The sequence below is a fragment of the Topomyia yanbarensis genome, chromosome 1 (genome assembly GCF_030247195.1).
Source record: "Topomyia yanbarensis strain Yona2022 chromosome 1, ASM3024719v1, whole genome shotgun sequence".
Taxonomy (NCBI): domain Eukaryota; kingdom Metazoa; phylum Arthropoda; class Insecta; order Diptera; family Culicidae; genus Topomyia; species Topomyia yanbarensis.
In genome coordinates this window covers 80592460-80608930 of record NC_080670.1, presented here as the reverse complement: position 1 = coordinate 80608930, position 16471 = coordinate 80592460, and the positions used below count along the sequence as shown (strand labels likewise).

Genomic DNA, 16471 nt, shown 5'->3' with positions numbered 1-16471 from the left:
AACTGCTCTCGTCAAGCAACCCAATGCGAATAATCATAGGAACAAACATGTAGTGGACCTATATATAAACTTTTCATTATTTTATTGTTCGGTTGGTCTACCAAAGTGACGGCTCTGTGCGGGATGGGCTGAAAATTTTCACTTTTCCACTTTTTTCGAACGATTTTTCAAAACACAATTTTTTGATATTAGTGCATGTTATACATACTTCAAATTTTAATACAGCATAGAGGAACATATTTTCAACAAATTGGCCTAAAAATCAAATCATTCTGTTAAGTATGATAAAAGTTATTAACGTTCAAAATCTGACGCGGCGCCGCAGCCGATATTTTGAAACGGGACCCCTATATTGAAAGCTTAAATGTATTCTACATTAAAAAATCATTTAATGCAGTTAGTACACAGAGGCTCCCAAAAAGCTCGAATAGAAGCATGCGACTTCAACATTTCTCTTAAACACATGCAACAACACATTCGTTTTGGTAATACTGATAATAACAGTAGAAAGGAATGGAAAAGCAGTGCACGAAACGAGCGAGAGGATAATTTGAATTTTTGTTCCGTGTGCAAGCTACTTCTTTCCACACAACGTATTATGTTGATTGTTGAAAATTTGTTACACACCTTAAAATGAAAGTTTCAGTTTAACTCTCACTAGAACACAATTGATTGGTCCTGAAAAGAACCGTTGCTTTTATTGTAATTTACGCCCACTCCCAGCGGACACTGTGAGCCAGTTTGATTTCTTTTGCGAGAAAGTTACGTACTTGGCGCACTATTTTGTATCCTCAAACAAACCGACCAAGTAGGCATCACTGGCTTCATTACGGCTAAGTTTTGTAAGCGTAGCTCGACTTTGAAGTAATACACAACCTTACGAACCAGACGCTGGAATGTTAGCCAGCGGATTAGTTGCTCCGTTGCCCTTTATTTGGGGCGAAATACTGACATGGCGACAGTTCCTGATCGGTAGTTGGTTGCGATGGGCCACCAGTAGCTGGGGCACTTTTGCGTACCGTCATCATTGCCAACTGCTTTCCTCCGGTGGACTGGCTGCTTGCTAGTGCTTGAACGAATACGAATGATGAGAAAAACCGACCGACCAATATTCATATATGAAAACACGAGAAAGCACTACTATTGCTCTCTCGCTCGTTTTCGTGCCATTCCTTTCCGTTCGGCTACCAATACTAGCATAACCAAAACGAATATTCTGTCTTTCCATCGCCTTCAATCTAGTGGCCAGTGCTAGTAAACTTGCATGTTCAGTTTTTCAATAACAACATTCCAACAATATTTTCAAAGGATGTTGCAGATTTGAAAAGAAGGGAGGAAAAGATTTTCACAAATTTAAATTCTTTTGTCTTATTTGTTAGCGGTGATACTGGCCATGGGATGGTGGGGGAACACCCACATTCGTTTGTTATGATGGTATTAGCAGCAGAAAGGAATGGAAAAGCAGTGCACGAAAACGAGCGAGAGAGGATAATTTAAATTCTCTTTCTTTCTTTCCACACATCGTATTTCTTATATAGCTTTCTGAAAATTATTTGTTATACACCATAAAATGGAAATTTCAGTTTAACACTTATTAGAACACAATTAATTGGTCCTGTAAAGAACCGTTTATTGTTTTATTGCGGGAGCATAATTCAGACGCACTCCCCGCGGACACGGTGAGCCAGTTTAACTCTTATTAGAACACAGATTAGTTTCTCTGTTGCCCTTTAGTTGGGGCGAAATTCTTGCAGGGCGACAGTTCCTGATTGGGTTGCGATGAGTCACCAGTAGCTGGGGCACTTTTTCCGACCGTCGTCATCGCCAACTGCTTTCCTTCGGTGAACTGGCTGCTTGCTAGTGCTTGAACGAATACGAATGATGCGAAAAACCGACAGACCAATATTCATATCAGTGGTGCAAATTTTCATTTTCAAATGCCAACTTTCAGTTCAATCAAACCCAACCATGATTCAAATTCAAAGCCTCCCTCAATCATTCACTTTCAAGTTGGCGGGATTTTCATAACTGAATCGTACGTCTTCATTTCAAATTGATGCTTTTTCATTCACCAACCAAAGCTGTCATCTGCTCTGTAGAGTCCAATTTAGGTTAAATGTCGTCATGTTTTGCGTTTTCAAGCTTACATGAACAGTAAGAACTATGTTCAGAATAGTTATACTTGAAAAACCTAGTCAATACCCCAGTAAAGATATATTCACAGGGTCAATGAAATTGAAAATGAATGGAAAATGATTGAGCAGGTCGGCTGTTTGAATGAATAATGGAAACGAAAAACTGCAAATTGAAAATAGTAGGGCATGATTTGAGAATTTTTCCTCCTTCAAGTTCAAAACAAACTGTTGAAAATTTGCAGCTCTGATTCATATATGAACACACGAGAAAGCACTACTATCGCTCTCTCGCTCGTTTTCGTGCCATTCTTGTGCCTTTCCTTTCCGTTCGGCTACCAATACTAGCATAACCAAAACGAATATTCTGTCTTTCCATCGCCTTCAATCTAGTGGCCAGTGCTAGCAAACTTGCATGTTCAGTTTTTCAATAACAACATTCCAACAATATTTTCAAAGAATGTTGCAGATTTGAAAAGAAGGAAGGAAAAAATTTTCACAAATTTAAATTCTTTTGTGTTATTTGTTAGCGCTGATAAAGGATATTTAGTTTGCTACTAGCAAGGAGCTGCACAAACAAATCGATTTATGCAGTTAATCAACAGAAGCTGCCAAATAGTTCAATAAAATAATTCAAATTTTAATAGCGACATGCAATTGTGGCAACACTGGCCATGGGATGGTGGGAGAATACGCTCATTCGCTTTAGTTATGATGGTATTAGCAGCAGAAAGGAATGGAAATGCAGTGCACGAAAACGAGCGAGAGAGGATAATTTAAATTCTCTTTCTTTCCACACATCGTATTTCTTATATAGCTTTCTGAAAATTATTTGTTATACACCATAAAATGTAAAATTCAGTTTAACTCTTATTAGAACACAATTAATTGGTCCTGTAAAGAACCGTTTATTGTTTTATTGTGGGAGCATAATTCAGACGCACTCCCCGCGGACATGGTGAGCCAGCTTAACTCTTATTAGAACACAGATTAGTTTCTCTGTTGCCCTTTAGTTGGGGCGAAATTCTTGCAGGGCGACAGTTCCTGATCGGGTTGCGATGAGTCACCAGTAGCTGGGGCACTTTTTCCGACCGTCGTCATCGCTAACTGCTTTCCTTCGGTGGACTGGCTCGCTCGTTCTCGTGCCGTGCATGAGCCTTTCCTTTCCGTCCGGCTTCTAATGGCCTAACCAAAGGAATATGCCGTCTTTCCCCCACCAACTGCTCTCGTCAAGCAACCCAATGCGAATAATCACAAGAACAAACATGTAGTGGACCTATATATAAACTTTTCATTATTTTATTGTTCGGTTGGTCTACCAAAGTGACGGCTCTGTGCGGGTTGGGCTGAAAATTTTCACTTTTCCGAGTCGTTTTCGAAAGATTTTTCAAAACACAATTTTTTTATATTAGTGCATGTTATACATACTTCAAATTTTAATACAGCATAGAGGAACATATTTTCAACAAATTGGCCTAAAAATCAAATCATTCTGTTAAGTATGATAAAAGTTATTAACGTTCAAAATCTGACGCGGCGCCGCAGCCGATATTTTGAAACGGGACCCCTATATTGAAAGCTTAAATGTATTCTACATTAAAAGTGACCCAGCTACTGGTGACTCATCGCAACCCAATCAGGAACTGTCGCCCTGCAAGAATTTCGCCCCAACTAAAGGGCAACAGAGAAACTAATCTGTGTTCTAATAAGAGTTAAACTGGCTCACCGTGTCCGCGGGGAGTGCGTCTGAATTATGCTCCCGCAATAAAACAATAAACGTTTCTTTACAGGACCAATTAATTGTGTTCTAATAAGAGTTAAACTGAAATTTACATTTTATGGTGTATAACAAATAATTTTCAGAAAGCTATATAAGAAATACGATGTGTGGAAAGAAAGAGAATTTAAATTATCCTCTCTCGCTCGTTTTCGTGCACTGCATTTCCATTCCTTTCTGCTGCTAATACCATCATAACGAAAACGAATGTGCGTATTCTCCCACCATCCCATGGCCAGTGTTGCCACAATTGCATGTCGCTATTACAATTTGAATTATTTTATTGAACTATTTGGCAGCTTCCGTTGATTAACTGCATAAATCGATTTGTTTGTGCAGCTCCTTGCTAGTAGCAAACTAAATATCCTTTATCAGCGCTAACAAATAACACAAAAGATTTTAAATTTGTGAAAATCTTTTCCTTCCTTCTTTTCAAATCTGCAACATTCTTTGAAAATATTGTTGGAATGTTGTTATTGAAAAACTGAACATGCAAGTTTGCTAGCACTGGCCACTAGATTGAAGGCGATGGAAAGACAGAATATTCGTTTTGGTTGTGCTAGTATTGGTAGCCGAACGGAAATGAAAGGCACAGGAATGGCACGAAAACGAGCGAGAGAGCGATAGTAGTGCTTTCTCGTGTGTTCATATATGAATATTGGTCGGTCGGTTTTTCGCATCATTCGTATTCGTTCAAGCACTAGCAAGCAGCCAGTCCACCGAAGGAAAGCAGTTGGCGATGACGACGGTCGGAAAAAGTGCCCCAGCTACTGGTGACTCATCGCAACCCGATCAGGAACTGTCGCCCTGCAAGAATTTTGCACCAAATAAAGGGCAACAGAGAAACTAATCTGTGTTCTAATAAGAGTTAAACTGGCTCACCGTGTCCGCGGGGAGTGCGTCTGAATTATGCTCCCGCAATAAAACAATAAACGGTTCTTTACAGGACCAATTAATTATGTTCTAATAAGTGTTAAACTGAAATTTACATTTTATGGTGTATAACAAATAATTTTCAGAAAGCTATATAAGAAATACGATGTGTGGAAAGAAAGAAAGAGAATTTAAATTATCCTCTCTCGCTCGTTTTCGTGCACTGCTTGTTTTACTATTTATATAAACATAGTTTATAATTCAATATAAGTTTATTCCAAATCATAACCGCACTTCTCAACGTACTCATTAACACTAACTCGAGCGTATCGGCGTGTACCTAATACGAATCACTGAGGGGTGTGCATATATCGCAACATCCTCCTCACTTTAAATAAAAATGAAAAATACACTTATTCTAGAACAAAATCATTCAACTTGTCGGGTATACGAGTTTGCCTTTTTGGTCGGGTTATCTGTTGTGACGTTTCTCTCACCCAGTGAGCAAATTTTCTGGCAGAGACCGCTCTGCTAGATTTCTGTAAGTCTTGGTTTGGCAGCCCTGTTAGATTTCTGCGCGTATCGTGTCGAGTTAGTTGAGCTAGGTCGAACTCGGTTTCGCTCGCGTTTTCTGGCAAATTTTGATAGGAACCGAGCTAAATCTTGGCTGAACTCTGACATAAACTGTGAAAAGATCCTGGCAATTCCTACCTGGTAGAATTTAGTACGAATCGAGCAAAACATCTGACAAAGATGTGGCAGGAAGCGTGCAGAGATCTTGGCCGTACATTTCTGGCTCGATTGTGGATAAAAGTGAGCAGCACCGGTTGGTTTAACCGCTTCTGTCAGAAACGGTTGTTGCATTTGAGCGAATTCGTTGCCGGAATTCTCGCACAAATCGCGCAAAATACTCGCAGAAACTCTGCCAGCATCAATTTCGCTTTGTTCAACTTTTGCTAACTTTCTGCTTGCCACGCTGACCGGGCAATGGTGATTTTATAGCAAGCGAAGTAGTATCGGTTGGCAGGGCCGCCGAGAGGGGGGGGGCGGGGTATTTTCCCCCGGGCCCGGAGCTCTGAAGGGGGCCCGGATTTTTACCAGAAACTAAAATTTGTAAGTAGGGGTTTGCCCAATACTCGGGTTCTTATTTGCCCGGCGTACCCTTCTTTTCAGGGCGGCTTAGGTGCCTCTACAGAATTTCGGATTTTCGTAACAACAAAAAAACAAAAGTAAACAAACAAAATAAATTACTAAATTTACCGACTTTATTGTCCTCAAACTCTCCACTTCACTGCTGCTGCTGGTGGCTCACTGCTGCGGGCGGAAAGGCGGGCGGTTTCCTCCGACCGGCCGGGACAACAACGGCCGCGTTCTCCTTTGGTCGTTGGCTGCTCCGGCAGCGGTCCTTGACGTTTAGCTAGGGAGGTGAGCTTGGCTCCTTTGTTGGAACCTCCCTAGCGACGTTGGCGACGAATCGCCGGATCGTCTACTCGCCGTAAACGATCCCGGAAGTTACCGCAGTAAACTTCCCAGGGGGAACCTTTGTCCGCCCTGCTTCGTTCTCCTTGGCTATTAGCTATAGAGGAGAGCTAGGCTCGTTCGACTTATCCTCTATAGCGAGAACGGTCGGTGTTAGGTTCCTTGGTTTTTAGCCGGGGACGCGAGAATGCTCTTTTACGGGTAGCTGTCCCACTTCGGCGAACCAACACCACTTTTATATGTGCCCGAACCACGGGCCGGCACTCTTCGACGGATTAAACTGGCCGTCACACGCGCGCACTTCACTTTGCTGGCAATAGCGGCGGAAAACTGTCCCGAAAAAATAGCACTGTTTACGGACGTCTGTAATACGCCGTGGTTCGTCACTATCTGTCCTTCTCGATGGCCGCCTTTTTCACTCCACCGAACAACCACCAAAAAACACACCGCCGCATAGCTGTCATTGCCATGGTACAGCATAGTTAGCAATCACTTTTACAGCGAGAGGAGAGCGGAGACCTACCTAATCCCTATGTTACTAATTCACAAACGTAAAACAAAAATTATCTAACCTATCTGTACGAATAAAACCGTTCACAAACGCGAAAATGAACAAAAATTTACAACTAAATGTGAACGGTACCGAACAGCGGTGAGCATAATTTTACGTAAACAATACACTCTACGGAGTGTATACGCAAAAAAAGGGTATATTTCCACCCAGTGCTAAATTGTTACCGTCAGGGTTACAATCTCGCCCACACCGAGTGGAAAAAAATTGGCAACAATTTTTTTTAACCTAACACCTAACACCGATACAATAATAATGAACGAAATGAATAAATAAATAAATAAATAAAGAAAAACTAACTACACCTAATTATTTCTTCCGCAATTTACAAATTTTCATTTCAAAAACTAATCGACCAGTTGTCCTAACCGGTGAACTGTTTGCCTGTGTTGGGTCTGATAATACTGACAGCATACGCGAAGCGAGAGGCTATCAGCCATTGTCATTATTCGGTTATGGGTTGAACCCTAAATCCAATCCGAAAACAAGATCGTTAACAACTCGAAATTCCCAAAATTCTGCAAGTGGCATTGACAATTTTCAATGTTTCAACTTGCAGGGGAACGGTTGTCGGCATTACATTGTTCGGTTTTTTCATCGACTGTCCAAAAATATCTTTCGTGTCCTAACGGTACCAGTACTACAAGCCTGTGCTGGGGTTTCAATCCAAATACATTCATACAATTATCCCATTCATTCATCCTCAATCACTGGCCTACTCGATCATTCACATTCCGATAAGCACTTCGAATTGACCCCAAAACAATGTCATCTTATCATTCACACATGCATTCATTCCTTCAATACGATTCTACACTCATACATTCACAAATACCATACCGCTTAACACGTCATCGTTTCTCCCACTCGCAGACATTTCGGACAAAATGTTTGTATATTCGTCCCTTTTCGTCTCAAAACGCTTCGTACATGGCAAAAGAAACGTTTGAGAGGGACCAAAGAATGTCTTTCGCATAATTTAAAAATATCAAAATGATTCCCGCTGGAATCAAACGAACCATCCCAGGTTTAACCACAAACCCAAAATTATGCGAAATAAAACTTTATTATTCGATTCGAAATCGAAGACGCGCGGCGCTTTTTAACCCACATCTCCCCATAACACCCATACCATCCTGATCCGAATCAGACCACACCTGCATGATGCAGAGCCTTGGTGCGAACATCAGGGAATATGTCAAAATGATGATCCATTCGATATGATGAATGAATCATCAAAATTGTAAATAAACAAAACAGTTCGCGAAACTGGCGTTCGCAAATTGTTTATATTCGCGGTTTTTATTTCGTTTACGGTCGGTTTCGGAGTAGTGGGACCACTCACGCGATCGAGGTGTCCCCGGCGAAGAGGGGAAAGGTGTTTTTTTATATAGTGACCCAAACAAGGAGAAATTTTATATAATTTTGTGCACCCGTAGGTGCGAGTGTTCCCCACTAAGAGGGTTTTTTTTAAAAAAAAGTGTATTTAGATGCGTCCGGTACCCGGGAGGATAGCACGGATAGTGGATTTGTGTTTCTTTAGTGGAGAATTACACCCTATCGTTATCGTCTCCGTTACCGGAGCATATATTTCATGGAAATAGTTGGTTACCTCACTGCGCGAGTCGCAAAAGAATTTTATGGTTTTGTTTGCCGAACACGGCAGAAAGTGCTATTGATGCGTTCGGGGACCACGGCGTAAGATTTGTGTGCTTATTTAAGTGGATAATACTATCCTTCTGTGGCCAAGACGGGTCCCCGACCATACATTAAGTGCGATAATTTGATTACGCCGCTGCTCGAGCGGCGCGCCGAAAAAGGTACAGAAAGTGTGTTTTAAAAACCTTTCCTGTGGCAGTTTCGGTCTTCTGGAATAAAAATAAAGAAGACGGAGAAATGTTTATTGTTTTTATTCGGACCAATGTCCGTGTTGTTGCCGTCGGGAACTGGCGGCTGCTTTTGGAAAACTCCCAAGTGAGTAATCCATATAAAAGCATACCGTCAGTCCACAGACGGCACGGAAAAGTTTTTATGCTGGTTTAAGGAGATTTGCTGGCCAAACTCCGAGATTTTTACCTGCTAAATCCTCCAGCTGGTAGGAGGATACACCCTTTTTTGAGACAATTTTTGCCGGTAAGTATTGTGGTCCAAGTTTAGCATTGTAAGACTCGAGTGCATTCGACAACTTCATGTTTCGACGGTACACCATTTGTCCCGTTTCAAAAGGTTTGGGGAACTTTCGATGACGCAAGTTGTACTGATGTCGAATGCCCTCGCTTGTCTTTGCCAAATTTTTGACCACAATCTCCCGGATTTTGTCTATCTGTTGGTGTCTTGTTTCTAGGTCACCCTCACCGGAAACCCTGCTGAAGTCATCGGCAGATGCCATTTCACACCCGTGTATAATGAAATGAGGACTAAACCCAGTGGAGGAATGAACGGTAGTATTTAGGATGCGCTCCACATCGGTGATGTGGACATCCCAGTTGCGCTGCTCGGTTCGAGCATATGCCCGGATTGCGGTGCTTATCGAGCGATTTGTTCGCTCCACTGGGTTAGCCTGCGAATGATAGCGGGAGTTCAGCCAATGTTTTACGTTGGTTTCTTTTATGAATTGACTGAACTCCTTCGAGGTGAAAGTGGAGGCATTGTCGCTTAGCAGAATTTCCGGGCTACCATGGCGATTGAACCACTGTTCGCGTAGTATCGTACTAGCGATTTTGCGAACGGGGGTTAACATGACGTACTTGCTGAAGACGTCGAGGACGACAAGCAAGTGTTGATTGCCACGTTTGCTCTTTGGAAGAGGACCAATATAGTCCACAGAAACCATTCGCCATGGTGCATTAGTCGCACGCGACTTACCCATTTCGGGCTGGACTGGGACGAAAGGAGCTTTGATTTTCTTGCACGTCCCACATTCTCGAATAAACTTTCGAACTTCCGATCCCATACGAGCCCAGTAATATCGCAACTGCACTTCGTGGATCGTTTTATCGTATCCCACGTGAAGCAAATTTTCGTGGGTACGTTGGATCAAATCTTGACGGAACTCGGGTGCTGGGACGAGTTTCCAACTAAACCGCGAGTCGCACGGAACAACTTTCGAGTTTACATACTTGAAAAGTTGATCATCTTCCACTTTGAAGTCGGCATAGTCGTCAGGATTTTGGATAACTTTGGACTTCATGGAACAGTACCAGTCTGAGGTGGACAAAGCGGAAACGGCTGCTACGGCCCGGGATAACGCATCTGGAACGACATTGTCCTTGCCTTTCCGGTGCTCAATAGACATGTCGTAGAGTTGCAATTCTAAACTCCAACGACTCAAACGTGAACTGGTTTTCCATTTAGTCTTCAGTATCCATGTAATCGCTGACGAATCAGTGACCAGTCGAAAATGATAACCTTCCAAGTAACCTCGGAAGTGTTCAACCGCCATTATCACCGCCAGACCTTCCTTCTCAGTTGCATAATAGTTCCTTTGGGGAGTGGTCAGTTTATGCGAAAAGTAAGCAACTACTTTCTCGCTCTCGGGATACTCCTGCACCAGAACAGCAGCGACTGCTACGTCACTGGCGTCTGTCTGAAGGATGAACTCTTTGGAGAAGTCTGGTGGGACTAAAACTGGGGGAGTGACTAGAAGTTCCTTAATTTTAAGGAACGCGAGTTCTGCCTCGGAGTTCCAAACTAAGCTCTTGGTTTTCGTTTTGAACAGATCGGTCAAGGGAGCAGTGACCTCACTGAACCGATCAATGAAGCGGCGGTAATAACCGCACATACCGAGGAAACGACGTAGTTTCGTCACGGTAACCGGTCTCTCGTAGTCGAGAATGGGTTGAATTTTGTCAGGATTGACCTTGAGTCCGTCCCGATTCAACAAATAACCAAGAAACTTTAGTTCGGGGACTCAAAAACGGGATTTTTCCAAATTGATGGTTAGGTTGGCTCTTGCTAGACAATCGGGCACTGTTTTGAGCAACTGTATGTGATGCTCGAACGTTTCGCTTACGACGATGATGTCATCTAGGTAGACGAAAACGTAAGATTTCCATTTACCTCGTCCAAGAACCTGGTCCATCAGTCGCGCCAGAGTAACGGGGCTGTTGACGAGACCAAATGGTAGACGAGTAAATTGGAACATACCCCTGCCGGGAACACTGAAAGCGGTATATTTGCGAATATCCTTGGCCAGGGGTACCTGGAGAAAGGCCTCCTTCAAGTCTATAGTAGACAGGTACTTCGCCTTGGGTAAGCCGCCCAATATTCGCCCAGGGTGGGGCAGAGGGTATGCATCTCGTACAGTACGCTCATTGAGAGGCCTAGCGTCAAGACAAAGGCGAATTGAGTCGTCTTGTTTCGTGACCGCCACAATATTAAGCGACCAATCCGAATCAGACTCCTCGATAATTCCCATAGACCGCCATCGGTCAACTTCTTCCCAGACCTTAGACAGTTTCTTTGGGCTCATGTGATAAGGATATCGGCAAACGGGTGCCGCACCTTGGAATTCATCTTTGATGACAATCCTGTGCTCTGTGAATGAGGTTGGGCTTAGCTTTCCGGACTCTACTGCCTGGAAACACTTCTTTACTTCTTCTACGCGCGCTAACTGTTCCGAAGTGAGTATCGACTCACGCGGTACTTCATCTTCTTCATCGTCTTCTGATTCCTGACCTGAGTTCAACAGAGCACAGTTTTGTATCTCAGGAGAAATCCCAAAGGCGCGTCAAAAGTCCATACCTAGAATGGAGTTGACGGTCAGATGCTTTACTACAAGAGTGCATAGGACCTTTGTCAAATTTTGAAAAGTATACGGGAGATATGCTTGTCCAATGATTGGTAAGGATTGACCGTTCGCAGAACGTAGTTCGAATGGTCGTTCCAAAGACTTTTCGAAAACTTTCGGTATAGCTTTTTAGTTATAATAGTGACGTTACTACCACTGTCGAGCAAGGCTTTGAAGGATTTGCCGTACACTGCGACAATTGCAAACGGACGGTTATCGAACGGGTCGTCAAGGACGATGGTTTCGACAGACAACGAATTATCATAGTCCTCATCACGAGCCGGGCGAAAACTGTCATAAATCTGGGGATTAATAATGAGTTGTTCTTTGGAGCGCTGCTTTACTGCCAACTGCGACTTCAGTTGGTTCTGATCCCGTTTTTTAGGCAGTAAGGGCAACGAGAAACATCAAAACCTTTAAACGCACACACGATGCAGAAGACCCGCTTTGGTTTCCGACATTCCTCATGTTCGTGTCCTTTGTCTCCACAGTTGTAGCAGACGCCGAGCACTGGAGGACGATGCGGTTTCTGCGGTGGTTCGATTGGTTTTTGACTGTTTCCCTCGAGATTCTTGCCATCCTGATTCCCTTGCTGTTTCTTTTTCTGGTTGTCAGGAGGCTTGCTTGAATCAAGAACTGCTGGTTTGGCATTCTTGTTCCAAAACGTTTTGGATTTTGCGTTACCGTTATTCTGTCCACCTCCCTTTTGGTTTTGCTGATTTTGTTTGTTTTGAGGTGGATTATCAGAATAAGCAGCAACTTCCCGAGAAGAACCGAAAACTTTCTGATAAATCGGCGTCTTGGAGGCGTCGATCGATTTACCAAGACTCATCAATTCTGAGAGCGTGTTCACTGGCCTGAGGATAAGCATTTGTTTATAGTCGGCTTTCAGGTTCCGCTTGAGCACGTCGAGTTTTTCGCTCGGTGCCATTGGAACCGTCATAGCACGAAATATTTTCTCCATTTCCAGGAAATATTCCTGGAAAGATTCGTTACGCATCTGCCGGCGCTGGAGAGCCTTCATCTTGAGCGTAGCATCAAGTTCAGGATGTACAAAATTTACCTTGAGCTCGCAAACAAGATGATTCCAGTTAAACAACCGGTTTTGCGCACGCATAGCCTGATACCACGCTTGGTTGAATTTCTCCAACGCCATCATAACATGCGCTATATTGGAAGAAATCACCAAGACACAAAGCATGTAAGTACTGGTACGGTAAAATTTCTGATTTTTCGCCCACTAACGATTCCCTTAAAATTTCAGGAAATCAAGCTGCTCCAAAAATGTCTCAAATCGGATTGAGAATTCAAGGCGATTGGCCACCGCAACCGAATAACAACAACAACCTTCAAACTACTCGTCCGGCAGACCAAACACAAACAACGCAATCCACAAATTCGGACAAAAAAGGAAAACTCAAACTCTCCACTTCACTGCTGCTGCTGGTGGCTCACTGCTGCGGGCGGAAAGGCGGGCGGTTTTCTCCGACCGGCCGGGACAACAACGGCCGCGTTCTCCTTTGGTCGTTGGCTGCTCCGGCAGCGGTCCTTGGCGTTTAGCTAGGGAGGTGAGCTTGGCTCCTTTGTTGGAACCTCCCTAGCGACGTTGGCGACGAATCGCCGGATCGTCTACTCGCCGTAAACGATCCCGGAAGTTACCGCAGTAAACTTCCCAGGGGGAACCTTTGTCCGCCCTGCTTCGTTCTCCTTGGCTATTAGCTATAGAGGAGAGCTAGGCTCGTTCGACTTATCCTCTATAGCGAGAACGGTCGGTGTTAGGTTCCTTGGTTTTTAGCCGGGGACGCGAGAATGCTCTTTTACGGTTAGCTGTCCCACTTCGGCGAACCAACACCACTTTTATATGTGCCCGAACCACGGGCCGACACTCTTCGACGGATTAAACTGGCCGTCACACGCGCGCACTTCACTTTGCTGGCAATAGCGGCGGAAAACTGTCCCGAAAAAATAGCACTGTTTACGGACGTCTGTAATACGCCGTGGTTCGTCACTTTCTGTCCATCTCGATGGCCGCCTTTTTCACTCCACCGAACAACCACCAAAAAACACACCGCCGCATAGCTGTCATTGCCATGGTACAGCATAGTTAGCAATCACTTTTACAGCGAGAGGAGAGCGGAGACCTACCTAATCCCTATGTTACTAATTCACAAACGTAAAACAAAAATTATCTAACCTATCTGTACGAATAAAACCGTTCACAAACGCGAAAATGAACAAAAATTTACAACTAAATGTGAACGGTACCGAACAGCGGTGAGCATAATTTTACGTAAACAATACACTCTACGGAGTGTATACGCAAAAAAGGGTATATTTCCACCCAGTGCTAAATTGTTACCCTGACGGGTTACAAATTTGACAAATACTTTTTCGACAAAAAATTATTTGAGAATGCAATTAAAAATTCAATATCTTGTGTATGAGGTAACTAGAATAGCGAAAATTCTAAACTACTCCACATTTGGTATCAACTAACCAACCTAATTCTCGCATCGAAACAAGATCAGACTCGAGCGGGCATAGCGAAATTTGTACATTGAATGTCATGTACGCAGCTCACCTGGGTTCGAATCCTAACCCCGCACACAGGAATAGAGATTTTTTATAGGAAAATTCCTAACCAGAATGAAGAAGCGAATGACCTTAAGGTTAAAATGCCCATAATCGAAACAAAAATATGATCAGACTTGTAAGGGTTTAAATTTAAATTTAAATGGTTTGATTAGAAGTTATGAGGTTGTCTTCAAATTTTGCCAATATTAAATCGATTTTTTTGATCTATTGAATTTCCAATCTTTGAAAACGCTGGATTAGTATTGAAAGTTATTATTGAAATCCTGCTTAGGGTTGCCACACCGGTTTTTGGGGGCGAATTCGGTGGCTTCGTTCAGGTAAATTCGAATTCGCCCGAAAGAATCCACTAGATTATTTTGCAATTTTGAGTTGCCCTTTTCTCTACAGCACCCAGTCCTCGTAAACATCATAATCGGGTTGCAGGCCCTAATTGTTAAGGAGGGCCCCTCTTGGCGTTGACAAATATTATTTTAAAAGTGCCATTTGGGTTTACTTTGTCCCATTGAACCTCGGCTTAAATGGATCAATGTTCTTCACAAAAATTCTCGAAGGAAACTAGAGTGTGATTTCACACCCCATGTTTGTTTACTGAGGAGCAGAGCGAAGCTCGCTCGGATTATCCTTCACAGCGAGAGTGGCTGGTGCTTTTAGATTCTTTGTGAATATCTGAGGAAGCGAAGTAATACACCCAACTAAATCAACAAAACTGTTAACAAATGCAAAAACATACAACTAAATGTGAACGGCACAGAGTGCTGACCAAAACAATACACTCTACGCTGAATGTGAAGAAAATAAGATATTTTTCCTCTTAGTGCTACGAGCTACTTAAGAAATAAAACAATGCATATTTATTTGTTTTTAAGCGATTTATACAATAAAAAATTAAAGGGTTTTGTACAGGACACGACCACGGTGACATTAAAAATGTAGCTTTTTTCAAGAGCGTGCAAATGAATTTTATCTATCACACATATCGACTCACGTTCTTCTTCGCTCGCCTGTTTTCATATGTTACAATTTGCTGTATACCCTCCCCATCAAAACATAATTTATTGAAGGTCTTTTAACGGTAATCTATTAATTAATCAAGTATCTCACTAGGTGATTAGCATTATTTGGCTGATCCATCTAGTAAAAATAGGCTGGTCTGTCCAGAAAATATATTCAAAAGAAAAGTTCCATATTGAGAGCTGTGATGAGGAAGCCCACGCCCGCCAACGGAAATATACAGATTCTCCATGAAATATGAAATTTCATTTTCCATTTAAATTTTCAATAATGTACTAAAGAACTTAAGTAAACAATCTTAAGTTTAAGTATTTCTTGATCGATTAGTGGTGGAAAAAATGAAATTATTTGATAAATTACATTGTTATGCAACGTTCGCACTACCAGTTAAAACGGGTTTTTATGCTATCTTGGTGATATTTTTCTTGTTGCTAATTATTAAAACGTGTTATAACTCTGTAGTGTAAACATTGTATTATTAAACCAATTCTGCAGCGTTTTATGTTATATAGGTGTTTTATGTGGTAATAGGACTGACATAATTATATCTTCAGTACAGCGGTTTGTTTCATAATTTAAAACAGATTTATTTTCAAATTTAAATTAGTATACCCAACCGTTCTATTTGTTGTATACTTTAAAACGCAATTAGAACTGTGTTTTAAATACATAGCGTAGGACAGATATTCTGACTGGATGAACTGGGAAAACAATTTTAAGTCCAGTAACGCTTAAGACATGGCTTGAATTTGAATCGAAAAAGAACACCCGTTTCAACTGCTGCTGGGACGGTAAGTTCTGTTTTAAAATGTTCCGTTGTGCGCAGTACGAAACAAAAGTGTTTGAAATTAGAAAACAAAAAGTTCTGCTGGGAATGTGATTGTTTCCGATGCAATTACACTCAGATTTTTCACGCAGATACAGGGATACAGGCCGTGTAAATGAAAACCGCGTAAATTAAAAAAACGCTATAATGAAAACCGCGTAAATTTCAAAATCCGCGTAAAGAAACCTGAGTGTACTCTCCTATATAAAATACTACGCTGCTGAACAGTGCAATAACTACAGAAGCACGTTGTCAGATGCCTTACTAATAAAAAACATATAACCGAAATATGAAACATGAAAACCAATAGGCTCTTTACCCTACGCAGCTACAAAGCGCCGTAAACATGGATCAACAAGTTACAACGCACACGCATGCATAAAAATAAATATGTATATTTTTTTTTCAAACGCAACAC

The 16471-nt window shown here is 42.2% G+C and overlaps 1 protein-coding gene across 2 annotated transcripts in view; it reads right to left on the bottom strand.

Annotated features, from left to right (window-relative positions):
• LOC131678011 (putative nuclease HARBI1) overlaps positions 1-16471 on the bottom strand; it is a 92790-nt gene that overhangs the window by 38498 nt on the left and 37821 nt on the right. The window lies entirely within an intron of this gene.